Source organism: Pimephales promelas, chromosome 20, assembly GCF_988280905.1.
Source record: "Pimephales promelas chromosome 20, fPimPro1.hap1.1, whole genome shotgun sequence".
In the NCBI taxonomy this organism is placed as follows: domain Eukaryota; kingdom Metazoa; phylum Chordata; class Actinopteri; order Cypriniformes; family Leuciscidae; genus Pimephales; species Pimephales promelas.
In genome coordinates, this window is record NC_142788.1 from 10,270,456 (window position 1) to 10,285,093 (window position 14,638).

The 14,638-nt window shown below is 40.1% G+C and overlaps 1 protein-coding gene across 2 annotated transcripts in view; it reads left to right on the top strand.

The window, feature by feature from the left end:
- The first annotated feature begins 378 nt into the window (after nucleotides 1-378).
- Nucleotides 379-14,638, top strand: part of syt2a (synaptotagmin IIa) — a 172,916-nt gene continuing 158,656 nt past the window's right edge. Inside the window, exon 1 of one of the 2 annotated variants that reach the window (XM_039689932.2) lies at nucleotides 379-452. The gene's annotated coding sequence lies outside the window, so the exon portion shown is untranslated. Of the gene's footprint in view, nucleotides 453-482; nucleotides 706-14,638 lie in introns of those variants that run through there. The other variant, XM_039689929.2, reaches the window with a different exon arrangement.

The following is a 14,638-nucleotide window of genomic DNA, read 5'->3' on the forward strand; positions in this document are numbered from 1 at the left end:
ACACACACACACACACACACACACACACACACACACACACACACACACACACACAGTCACACTTCTGCACTCTCAAAATTAATTATTGTAGAACTGCTAATATGTTAACTGTTTGTTCTCTCTTCTGCCTTCATCTATATTTTTAAATCTACATGTCATTTATCCCCTGCGCTTCCTCTGATATTGCACAGATCAGCTATTCTCTCTCCCTCATATGTGTGAGAGAGAGAGAGAGAGAGAGAGAGAGAGAGAGAGAGAGAGAGAGAGAGAGAGAGAGAGAGAGAGAGAGAGTTAGAGAGAGAGAGAGAGAGAGAGAGAGAGAGAGAGAGAGAGAGTGCACACTAGAGTGAACAGGAATAAGACTGGACGGGCCTCATGAATTGTCTCCATCCAATTAAAGGCAAGAGCATACATTACTGTGGAGCAGCTCAGCCAATCAGGAGACACTGCTGGTAAGTACAGCAGTAAAATATTAAAGGGCTGAGTGAGCAGAGGAAATATCCTGCATGTATGTTCTCTTCTGCTTCTGCATCAACTGATCTTCAACTCTGTGTCAGTTTACTGTGAATAACGCCGGACGACTGAAGCCACTGCGTATTCTTTAAAGGCAATCTCAGAGAGGAGAGATTAGCCAATATAGTGCTTTTCTGAGGCTTTTGGCTTAACATCCCATTTAGTTTTTCTTTGGGACACTCGGCACATATGGTAAGTAGCCATTTTAAAATATGATGTCTACATAAAAAATCCAGTTTACTTTTCCATTGTACAAAATACTCAGAAATCCTTTAATTTGAGGGCATGTTACCAACTCTGCATGGGTGATTCTTTATTGGGACAGTGCAGATTGGACTATTGTGTAACATCCAGCATTAGAACATACACCTGCTTTATTATATTACTAAAGGCAAACAACGATTTTGTTATTCATTTGATGGATAACTACAAGGTGTGCTACAACTCTCTGAATGCTTAGTTTTGACTATTACTGGCTGTGGTGTTTAAAGAGGTGATAATAGCCTACTTCTATTTTATGTTAGGGTTCTTTATGTAATCAATTTACAAGATCGCCTTTATGATTAAAATAATGCAAAATAAAAATTAAAAAAGAGTGCAAGTTATATCAAATGTTAAGATATCATATCAATACATCAGGAGCAAAAATTCTCAAATGTATATATCTTTGTTGGTCCCACTTTGTCTTTAACTTGTACGAACATTTAAATCAATCAGTACATACATGTTTTTGCATTGCACTTATATTATTATTACCTGCATATAATTACATCTGTATTTTATTTTATTTTTTTTCAGTAATTACATCTATATTTATTCGGTTAACCCTTCCCTTGCACCTTAACCAGCGCTTAAACCTTAAATGCCTTTTTATTAGCTTATGCTTTCCGGCCAGTAGAGGGCGGCATGTCTTATTATAAAACGGGGTTTTCAAAATGAGTTCCCGGAGGACCACTGTCCTGAAGAGTTCAACTCCAACCCAAATTAAACACACCTGAGCCAGCTAATCACGGTCTGCTGAATTGATAGAAACTTCCAGGCAGGTGTTTTGGAGCTAAACACTGCAGGACAGTGGCCCTCCAGCCTTTAGTTTTGTGGCTTTTATTCCATGTGTATTAGCTCTATATATAGAGTTGATTTATATCCAATAAAGTCTTGTTAGAATAATCTGTAAACCTTCAAAAATGTATCTATACATACAATTAAGTCATTAGCTGAAGTTAATATTACATGCTGTAAAACACCAACACATTTCATTCCTTTTCACACTATTATGATCACAGGAGAAGATTATTGATTAATAAAGTATTTATTTTTGTGCAGTTGTCATTGAACAACACTATGCTATGATCTAAAAGCACGTTTACCATAGTGCGTGATTTGTACATTAAAGGGGACATAATAAAAATCTGACTATCTATGTTTAAGTGCTATAATCGGGTCCCCGGTGCATCTAACAACCCAGTCATTATGAAAAGTGACAACAGTAACTTTGTTTTAGTAAGCCTTTCTCTGCAAGCATGTCAAAAAAATCAGCCGATCAGATTTTGCTCCCATTTTGACGAAGGAAGGGGATCTTATTATAATATTACCGTCACTTAATCTGCACGTTTCGACCCAAGGCGCCGATAGTGTAACCAATACTAAAGCAAAAGTTTGAGCAAAGCATGCAAAATGTTCTGTCGTAGAAATGGTTGTACGTGAAAATCCCAGCAACTGAGCAGATTGTGAAATACTCGGACCGGCCCGTCTGGCACCAACAACCATGCCACGCTCTTTCCCAGTCTGACATTCAGTTTGAGTTCAAGAGATTGTCTTGACCAGGACCACACCTCTAAATGCATTGAAGCAACTTCAATGATTAGATAATTGCATTAATGAGAAATTGAACAGGTGTTCCTAATAATCCTTTAGGTGAGTGTATAACCATGTGATAAATGTATTAACATGTATCTAATGTTCAATATCTCTTAAAACTGCTTAATTTTCCTGTATGTTGTTTGGTTTTCTTGTAAACTCTAATGGGTAAATGTTTCAGACTTTGAATACTATGGTTAACCAAAATCATATGTGTGGCATATTTGGTATCTATAACCTGGTACTTTGAAGATCTAAATGACTGTGTACATGATATGTTGATAACAACAACATATATTAGTGTTACAAGAATAGTTTCTTCATTTGTGTTTCAGTGAATTAGTGTTTCATAGTTTCTTCATCGCCTACCACCTCTCCAGCAACTGCCATGTGATTGGTTGATTAGATTAACAAACTGCATTAATGAGAAATTGAACAGGTGTTCCTAATAATCATTTAGGAGAGTGTAGAAGACTGGCTCATTCTGGCTCAGTCAGAAGAACTGTCAATTCGCCTTTGGCTAAGCCACGCCCTAGAATGTAGATTGACCAATCACAGATCAGCCAAGAACGAGCTCCCACAGAGGTCAGACACTTTTTCACAGTGCTCCATTAACTTTAAACACAGGCGTCTCATATTTTTGGTCGGTAGTTTTATCAAAAATATGGTTAAACGTTGTTTCTTCGGGCATTTGTAACACAGATACGCGTTTCCCAGAGAGGTAGGAGGGGGGTGTTTTTTTTTCCCTTCCCAAAACCGAAGTCAAATCCTGACAAGTGTCGTCTTTGGATTAAACTGTATGGACGTCCTCATTCAGCTAAACCCCTCAAAGATCAACAAGCACATCTTTCTTGCTTCTAACCTTACTGTGAAGTTATACTAGTTAGACCATTTTATAATGTTTTAGGTTATGATTTAGTTTCACATACTGGTTGTTGATACGCTAGCACACGCTGCCAATAAATACGTTATACTCGTGTAGTCCGTTTGCTTTGTAATAACGATTATAGAAGTGAATAGAGACCTACCCAGCTTTGCATGAACATTCTTGCTCCCTGATATTGTTAGTCCCAGCCTCCGTCTCGATTAGTAGGATATGCGGTGGTTCATTTTTTTGACTGTGACCAGTAACGTTATGCTTTTGCCTCTATTTTGGCGTTTCACCTGTATGTCTTGAATATAGCCTTCGAATGCATATTGCAGCCCCTTTTGCCTACTTCTATCAGACACTTTATTTTCTGCCTTATAAAAGTTTGATAACATTTCAGCAGGAAGAGCTGTCATAGCATAAGCCATGTTGATACCAAACCAGAGTCCAGATGAAGTTTGACGGAAGTAGCAACAGTAACTAAGGGGAAGAGGCTTAGCCAAAGGTGAATTCAACATCAAGATGTTGTTTTGCGTCATTTGAGGTGCTTGAGGTTGACACTCAATGTGAATAAAATTTCCTTAACTCCTCTTCAGAGGACCACGTTCCTGTGAGTAGAGTGTGACTCAGTCACGATGCGGGCACAATTGTCTGAAGTAGTATCTTAACCACAATAAAGAGTATTAGGTGACACCAGGCCATCACTGTCAAACACTTTCAAAGAGTTTTTGGGCCTCATGGCAGCAGCTTCCATTGTAATTCCTTTTGATCTGCTCTGCATGGGGGCCTTACAGTGGTGGCTCAGGACCAAGAGGTTTTCTCCGATGGAGAACCCCTTTTGCATGATCAGAGTTAAGCGCAGATGCCTTCGTGCTCTTGTCATGTGGAAGAAACCATGGTTTCTGTCTCAAGGCCTGGCTTTGGGAGCACCATGTCAGAGAAAAACTTTGACTACACATGGGTCCCACACGGACTCGGTTGCGATTATGGAGGCCCATTGCACCAAAGGTGCTTGGAAGGACCATCATCTCTCATGGCATATTAATCTCTTGGAGATGTTGGTCGTATTCTTTGCCCTGAGTCACTTCCTTATAGACCACAGAGGCCATCGTGTTCTCATTAGGACTGGCAATATGTCGTGGGTCTCTTACATCAACTGCCAAGGAGGCCTAAAATCAAACCCTCTTTCTAGACTGCTGCATCAGATTCTCCTATGGTCCCAGAATAAATATCTCTTTTTAGGAAATTCAGGTACAGCATTGAACCCAGTTAAAGACTGCCCACTGGCTTCAGTACTGGCGTTCCATCCTGTTCTCTAACGGAACCTCCCGTTCATGCTTATTTCTGCCTCGACACTGAGGTGCCTGTTGGCAATATCATGATCTACGGAAACCTCTCAACTGATGTACGAGGTGTGCTCTTGCCTTCACATCTCATCTAAAATTTCTTTACTGTCTGGGGTTTCCATCCATGGCGTCCGTTACAAAATCACAAAATCTTACACAAAATCTTATGACAATCTAGGTTAGATCTTCCTTCTTATTCCTATAGTCCATGAGTGTGCCAGATGCTTCACGCTAGGGCGTTTTTCTCTCGGTGTGGCGGCGTGGGTAGTCAGTTCTCAAAGCGTCGAGTATCGATGCAGCGGGAGTTCCCTTGCGAAAGGGAATGTCTCGGTTTAATATTGTAACCCTCGTTCCCTGAGTGACGAACGAGACGCTGCATCCCTCGGCCACACTTTTCGCCCTCCTCAGAACGACTTGTTTCGACCCTTCAAAAGCTGACACGGCTATGTTCCAATGTCCTTTTATAGCTTTCGGATCACCGTCATATGCAACGTCACGAGTGACGAAAGGCATAGCACCAATTAAGATTGGAGTAGTTCCATTACAGACACATCATGCCGAAGGCATTCCCCAAAGCGTTGAGTATCGATGCAGCATCTCATTCCCCACTCAGGGAACAAGGGTTACAATAGTACCCCGAGACGTTAGGTTTAGGCATTAGTGTAGGTGGCGCAATATCTCATAAGGCTACATTATTTTTTAGCATTTTAGCGCCAGATATTTCATTTCTGCATTGTTGTGATACATGCAACAAACAACATATAATTGAGATATAATAAAGGTAATTAACTAAGTACTTTGTTATTCTGACTAGCAATAGCAAGCTGCAAATCATGGTGTGCATTCATTTCATTTCATTGTCCTTGTCTACACTAATACGTTTTCATTTGATACGTTTTAATTTTTCTCTCCGTTTTGGCCTTACATCCACACTGAGACACATTTTTGTCATGCGAAGACAGCGTTTTGTAAATGTGTTCCCAGGAGGATAACTTTGAAAATGGTGTTTTTGTGTTGTAGTGTGGACTTTGAAAACGGAGATATTTGAAAACGATACGCATGTTTAGTCTTGCAACTCTCATTGAATTGATAGATATGTATGCGTATAGCGGTATTGTGCCAGTTATGTGCCATTCACTTTCATAATGTTGTCAAAGTTATGTTCTTTGTACACTCTTCATATCACAGTCTTGCAAAGAGGGCAGAAAATACTCGCAATTGCTGTCCTGCAATAAAACATGAGAGCAGTTGCATTTTAGACTAAGCATATAATGGTGCCTGAGTGCGAACTGGATACATCAGTGAATGGTGAGATATTTTGTTAAATAAAATGATCCTGTCTGAAGAATAGCATGAGAACTTTATGATGCTTGTTTCATCTGTATCATCTCAGTATAAGCTTTTATGAGGATTTAAACACTCTATGTAAGGTGAATTTAGCTGTTTTTTTAGAAACATTTGGAAAATGCTTGTAAATGCTAGTGTAGATGGAGAGCGTTTTAAAGGGGTGATGAGCTGAGAAATCAAATTTTCCTTGAGCTTTTGACATCTAAGAGGTCATCATATTATAAGAATATCCTGTAAGTTTCAGAACTGAAAACGTCCTTGTTAGTCCAATAAAAGCTTTTATTGACACCAGCCTCGGCAAACGACTCGTTTTTTAAAAGTGGGGAACTATGACGTCAAAGAGGATAAAACACCACCCCCGCAGAAGAAGATCAACGCCTACTTCAACACGGCCGGTTTAGCCCCGCCCACTGATTCAGGCATTACACGCATAGCTAACATAGGCCTACCTCGTGATCGAGCTACCGAGCAATACAGAATATTGTGCAGTGCCTGGTTGTGGAAGACAGTCGCTGCATAAGCTTCCTCTGGATTCCAATAGGACTGCATGGATAAACTTTATTTTTAATGACGTTCCACTCCAGCTGATGAGGTAAAACCGTCTGTTCGCTTCATTTCACTGAGGATTGTTTTGTAAACAAGACTGGATTTACAGACCGATTAGGAGTAAAGAACAGTGTCGTCTGGATCTGACAGGAATTGTGCAACAAACGGACTCTGGGTCGAACATGTATGGGCGAATCATTCCGGTTGCCATTTTACAACATTGTACAACACTCACAGCAGTGGGCGTTTACTTCCAAGTCTTCAGTGTGAGACGCCCATAAAATCCGTGCGTTTCTGAGCTGGTCTCAAAGCTAGGGTAGAAAATAGCTTATAGTTATTCATTTTTTTGAATGCAAAAACCAAGCGAACGTCATACGTTCACCTCAGAAAACAATATAATACAATTTAAAAAGCCAGTTCATGACCCCTTTAAAATGGAAAAAAAAAAAAAATCAAATGTATCCGGTTTAATGTATGTGTAGCCTAAAGGACTATAGGCATGTTCTTCAAAATGTCTAGCCCTAACTTCCTCTTTCAATAGGAAACACATTACCACTGCAAATAAAACTGCTTAAATGTGATCCTTAAATAATACTAATGAGGTAATGGAAGTCAGATTACAATCGATTCATTCGAACAAGTACTGGTCTTCCTGCTGGGCTTGATGACAAGCTGAAAAATCTTGGTACAGCAAAGCTTGACTATGCGTGTTACTACATTAGGGGAAGTGTGTAGGCCTATGTGTGTGTGTTACCCGTTCATAGTGTGTGTATATGAGGACCGGAGAGTGGTGTTGTGTAAGCAGTGTAAAGGAGAGGAAGTAGTCTATGTAGGGCAGAAGAAAGAGGGAGGAGCATGTGTTGGAGAAAGAGAGAATGGTACAGGAACATAAAAGACAGAGGGGCACTGTGGGTGAGTATGAGCGAGAGAGGAGATGATGGAGTGGGTGTGCTGAAAGCTTCAAGCACTGCGGTATGTTGCAGCGCCCAGCCCCCCCCCCCACTGAAAGTGCAGCATACACACTCCAAACATTACTCTTATTCTAATGTGCATCGTACCCGTGTGTTCTATGTGATATTCATAAAGTGTTTGACCAACCCCCATGTGGTGCATCCAAAATAGTATTCCTGGCCTCTGAGCGCATCACTCAATCTGATGCGGTGTCACAGCGAGGTCCGGCTGCACAAGGTGACATCCCCTGTCAAAATGTGCTATGTCTCTAAATGAGCGTCAAATGCTTTCACATTCTTTTGTGTTGAAGAGCTTTTAAGTCATTCGTGTTTGACAGCATGGCACTAAGTAATGCCAAGGTCATGAGTTTCGAATCCCAAGGAATAGAAAAACCCATCCTGAAGACACTATTAACCCTTTCATGCATGAGTTATTACAGCCTCATGTTATTTTTCCCCATATGTATTCTAATTGCTCTTAGGGCATGAAAAAGATTTAATATATATATATATATATATATATATATATATATATATATATATATATATATATATATATATATATATATTTCACATTTTTCCAAGAGATTTTGCAGATGTCCACTTGAGTGGACAGAATGCATTATTGGTTTTAAGTTAAAATTTCAATATTTTTTACTTGGTACTCTGTCCTGTCATCCTACTCAGAGAGTAAAGGTAAAAGCAGTGCATTGCTTCTGTACAAACTCACTTAAATATGCTTTCAAGGGGATATAAATTAAAAAGCAACCTTTAATATACAATATAATGTCAATATATCTATATTACATTAGATTATCCGACACAATAATGCATCACTTCGGATTTGAAAGATCAACAGATTCTAAACAAGCACGAGAAGCAATATGTTGTTGTTGTTTTTTTTATCTCACAAATTTTGTAAAATACTACGGTGCCTACGACCTGCCATATATTATGTTGTATCAACACTGGCAGTTTGTTTTGTCATTGGTGCTGAAAGTTTAAATTTAGGCAATTCATTTTTTAATTAGTATATTTTATGAATTAAGGAAAGGAATTTTGTTGAAAGCTTGATATATCACCAAAATGTATATAAAAAAAAAATATTGATCCATGAGGCCTGTCATAGCGTAGAAACAGTTAAAGTCACAGTTAAAAATATTATTATATCAATTTGAGAACTCCAACAAACACTATCAGAACTGCCAAGCTTCTCAAGGTCTGTGAAACTGTGAAAGGCAGCAACATGTACAGTCGACATATTTTTCTGTTGAACTCTGTTCAAATTTATTTGTATTAAGATGAAATAGTCAGGATCAGACTGCCTTGTCACAACTACGTGTTCTGACCAGATGTACCGACACTTTAACTGTCAGGTCTAACCGCGGTGAGCGATCATCAAAAGTGCGCAGTGAGGATGCATATTGACTCAATAATAATAATACAGCCTATGGTGTCCAGTGGTGGAGGAAGTACTGAATCTCAGTATTTAAGTAAAAGTACAAATAACCAGATAAATATTTACTTTAGTAAAAGTAGAAGTAACACAATGACGACCATACTTAAGTAAAAAGTACCTGAATTTAAATGTACTTTAAGTATTAAAAGTAAAAGTACTTGCATAACAATTTAGTCTCTTAATGACTATTTTCTAATGATTAATAAAACATTTAATTCTAACTCATTCAACCTAATACCCCTATAATGATGTTCAATAATGATGGAAAAAAAAAATGTTGTCACCATTTCTGAAACAAGCTTGCAATTAGGCAATATAAACCATGCTTATCCTTACTATATGTTAATAACTATGTTTGACAGTAGACACGATCAATTTATTGTATAATACTGAACCTCTTGGCTTGCCATAATCCTAACCAAAAGTATATTACACACGGTGTGTTTCCTATGTGTAACCCCTCACACCCGGGTCCTACTCGCCCCGCTCGGGCCTCGAACCCAGGTCTTCGGCATGAGAGTCAGGCGCGCTAACAAGGAGGCTAAAGACTGCAGCCTCTAGCGCCTGTCGCTAGAGCGCCTATTGAGATCGGGGAGTGAGGTTTACTCGCACAGCAACTACTAGCTGGCCTCCGTTACACTCACCCCCCTAAACCTCACTCTCATCCGGGTCACGGCACCAATGTAACCCCTCACACCCGGGTCCTACTCGCCCCGCTCCGAGCGGGCCTCGAACCCGGGTCTTCGGCATGAGAGTCAGGCGCGCTAACAAGGAGGCTAAAGACTGCAGCCTCTAGCGTCTGTCGCTAGAGTGCCTATTGAGATCGGGGAGTGAGGTTTACTCGCACAGAAACTACTAGCTGGCCTCCGTTACATATGCACGTAAAAACAAGTTTTCGCGTATAAATTGCACAATAAACACACTGCGTGCGAGACGCATTTAGTTGATGTATCTATGGCAACCAAACGTCACTGGGGAGACAAACGTGCAACGAACGGACGGTCAGATTACATTTTGGCAGGGAAAAAACTGATCAGAAAATGTAATGAAAATATAACAGAAGTTGAAAGTAGAAAGTATAATAATTGCATCAAAATGTAACGAAGTAAAAGTAAAAAGTATGCACTATTTATTCTACTTAAGTAAAGTAAAGATACGTGAAAAATGTACTTAAGTAAAGTAACAAAGTATTTGTACTTCGTTACATTCCACCACTGATGGTGTCATGGACTTCACGATCACACGCACACTGTGGCCATTGTAAGTCCAAAAGGCCGTAAGTCTATGTGAAGTGTTCTATTTGGGACAGTGCCTATGAGTATAAGCACTATCAGTCTTTAAAGTGCCCCCATTTTAAAAGTTCCTAGTTTTGTTTTGAAGGTCTGCAACAATAGGTTTAGATGTATCCAATGTATCCAATTTTCTCATAATATAGATTAAAGCATCACCTCTTTTCTCGTGGTATCTCAAAAGGTTTGAATTCTTAAGTCTAAACTCCTCCTTTCCCTGAGCCTACTCTGCTCTGATTGGTCAGATGCCCCAGTCTGTTGTGATTGGTCTACCGCTTATAGTGTGTGTCAGAAACAAAATGACCATCATCTGAATCCCTTCTCTGAAACTTTCTCTGCACTTGATAAACACTGAAACAAACAGTATCACTATTTTTACTGTATCAATTCGAGCCAGAATCCTCATCCTTTGAATCAAAGAGGAATAGCTTTGGAAGTGAAGAAAACACACAGTCATCTCCGTCAACCTTCAGTCCCTCGGCATCACCTCTGCCTTTCAGTAACTTGGCACCACCTCGGACCTGTCGGGAGCCATCTCCTCCTGGGCATGAGGAGCTCTGTCTGCAGCCTCGGTGCCTACGACCTGCCTCGACCTGTCGCCCTGGCTCCCGCACCGGCGCTCCTTCCACCTTCTACCTTGGCGAGGAACATCAGCCATTCGGTCTTGCCCGTACTCTCTTGGCACGTCGGCTCCACGAGGTCCGATATCGCTTCACCTCCGCGGCGGACTTGTGGACTTGTCCTCGCCATCATCTTCTCCGGTCAGCTCCATGGCGGCCCTCATCAGTATTCCTCCATCAGGGCTCGAAATTAACTTTTTTACTTGGTAGCACTGGTGCTACCAACTTCAAAAAGTTAGGAGCACCAGCGAAAATTAAGGAGCACCCACCAAAAATTAAAGATCACCACAACTACAAATTATATATAAACAAATTTCTTTTATTTAAAAACAACACCAATCAACACCAACAATCACTGGGGCTTTACACATCCTGTGGCCAGGATTTGAAATTTGGTCTTCAGGCTCTCTGTCCCTCCTCCATCCATCTCTTCACTGAGGCTGAGGCATCGAACGCCTCCAAAGGAGGACCCTCAATGCTGATTTGGATTAGATCTTCTACTGCGTTAGGATGTAATGAAGATCTAAGATCTAATGTCTGATTTTCATTCCTAAATGACAACTTTGTCTATTAAACATGTCTATTATAAATCACAGCGGAAAATTATGGTGCTCCTGCTGACCCAGAGAGTATATTCAACTACGCAGTAATGTTATTTCTGTGTTACAAATATTCTTATCACAGAAGAACTTGAATCGGAACTAGAATTAAAGATTATGGTTTGGATATAAACACTGACGTCTACAGAAGTGATCAAAATGGAGACGAGCACCTTTTGAAAGTAACATGGAGCTTCAAATAACAATTGTATCGATCACATTGTTACTCCACTAGGTGGCGACAAGTGACTTAAATGTATTTGTTATTGAATCATTCATTCAAGAGATTTGTTAAAAAAAACGCTGATTCATCCATTAATGAAACAAGCAAAGTATTTATTATGATATTACTCATATATTGCTATATAATACTAAATAAGCTATGTATTAATAAAACAATATAAATAAAAACGAAAAACATCCTCACTATCAGCATTGGCATGTTCCACCTCAACGTGTCCGACGAGGATGTTCGTGGGCTGTCCATCAAGCAGGATGCGGACATAGACATACACGATCACTCACTCCTTGACAGACAGGTCGGTGTCTCCATCGATAATGAAAGAGTGAGCTGACGACACTTTAACTGCGGTGTTCTCGCGGATAGTATCTATCTGCTATGACCGCAATGATATTGGCACACGTGACAACGGAGCGCCGCGAAAGGGAGTGATTGACAGCTGATATTAACCAATCTAAAATCTGCTTTAAAGTTAAGAACGTAAGGATGAAGTTTGATTGGTTATGATAAAATGATGGTCCGGCCACCGCGTATCAGCGCACATAAGGTACACAGTAATTTGCGATCTTTTTGTAGAGAGATGAAAACAAGTCGCACCACAACCATTATTTGCACTCGCACTAATGCTCCCAAATATATTTTTAGGTCGCACAGGTTAAAATTCAGGAGCATATGCGACCAAAATGGTCGCAATTTCGAGCCTTGTCCATGGCTCCTTCCTCCATCAAAGCTACCGTGGGGCATCACCCTGGCTGTGTCCTGGATGGAAATCCATCAGCCCCTGCTCAAGGCCACCCCTTGGCTCACTCCACCTTCATCACCACCCTGGACTTTGTTGTTCGTCCTTCTCCCGGTCGTCCGTCCACCCTCAGAACCTTCATCTGCCTCTTTGTGCCATCCCTTTGCCAGCCCCCTTAACCATCTCTTCGCCATCCCCTCATCCCCTTTACCTTCTTTTCACGGTGTGAGTTTACGCCAACCAGGAGGGGGGCATTATTTTAAGTTTGTGTTGCTATCCGTTTTCATTTCTGTTAAATCTTTAGAGAATACACCTTTTGAATTAAATCCTATACGTCTTCCTCATCTGTCTGCCAGCAACCATCCGTGACATGGAGAGAGTCGGGAATTCTGAATGGTTAGTGGATACCTTTATGTAGTTGTTGTTGAGTTACATTAATTCACATTGACTACGTTTACATGCAGCCAATAAACCGTTCAAAACTAGGATATTAGCAATAACCCGGTCGTGAACGGCCATGTAAACACTGGCAAAAACCTGAATATGCTCATATGCCGGATTTTAAAACCCGGCATATTATACCTGGGGTACCCCTTTTCTAACCCGAATTTTTGGTCATGTAAACACGTATCAGCATATCCCCATAGTGATTTGTGTTCTGCGCATGTTCTATTCGCAAGGCATCTTGGTCTTTTGATTAGAGAAACTTCTCGGCGCATACAAAAATCCGCGTGTAGTATACCGCAAGTAAACATGGCGAGACACAGCACAGCATACTTTTGGAGCGAGCTCAGTAACTTTACCAGCATCAAAGCGCAATCAAAGGAGATCGCGTTATCCGCGTGCTGTTGTTTTTGTATTGTTGTTGTCTTTGGATACAGGAAGAAAAAACGGAAATGCATTGCGTCTTAAGGTTGTCCGTACGTCGCCGTTTACATCGGGATATTGCAATTCCATGTATACAGGAGAAACTCTCTCTGCTCACGCAAGTAAACAGGTTATTCCTAATGTTTTAGAAACCCGAATAGTGACATTAGCCCGACCATAACCCGAAAATTTTTGCATGTAAACGTAGTCAGTGATACTCATTGAAACTCATCGACTTGCATGTACCTGTACCATCATTCAATTCAATTTCAATTCACATTTATTTGTATTGCACTTTTCACATTTCAAGCAGCTTTACAGAAAATGCATATACCACATTACAATTTAAAGTGTTCTGTTATCAGAGGTAACTGTCTAAGTTATGTATTTCAGAAATGTACAGTTAACTAAAAAACATAATTAACCAACATAATAATTTAAGGCAGAAACAATGAGCTCATTGAAGTAATGACTAGTTGTTTGTTAACAAATTATGATATTTACAAAAATTTCGTCTGTGCAGCCAACGGCAGAACAGTTTGCATGCTTTGCTTGAACTTTTGCCATTACATTAGAACTGGTTACACTGTTATCACTTGCCAAAACCAAATGGCGGGGCCATGGGTGGAAACATGCAGATAAGGGACTGTAATATTTTTAAGATCCCCTTCCTACTTCAGAAAGGGAGTGAAATCTGATCGGCTGATTGTTTGACATGCTTGCAGTGAAAGGCTTGCCGAAATTGAGTGATTGACTGATTGATTAATTTATTTATGTTGTTCTATGGTCTTGACAGTATGTGTGCATCTATTTTATGTGAACATTGGTATTGTTTGTGTAATTGTTTTGTTAACTTTGTCTTGTCTGGGGGACTGCGGATGAAAAATAGCCTCTGGCTAAATCCGGTACAATACATGAAATGGTAATTTTATGTTAAAAATTGTGCATGGTCCCTGCATAAATAAATAAATAAAGAAAAGAAAATAAAGAAGAAGTAAAGTTACTGGGTTGTCACTTTTCACATTTTATGGGTAGATGGACCCAATTATATCACTTAAACACTTAAAAAGTCAGATTTTTATGATATCTCCCCTTTAAGTCCTCCAGGATCTTCTCTTATACGTAAATTGTTAAGCCCATCTTAGACTATTATTTGTGGTATTCCAGTCATATAAAGAGACAAAAAGGAATGCAAACTATAGAATGAAACCTACAGGGAGAGCAATTTGGAATAACTGCATTATTTACAGCTACATGTATTGATGAACAGCTGCGGTGAATCGCTGAAATAAGACCGTGCAGTTACAGTCTGAGCCCACAAGGCTTAAATGCTCTCGTCCAGGCATTAGCCGGGGAGTATGCAGTAGTTTCCCTTCATGATCCTTCTTGCATGGCAG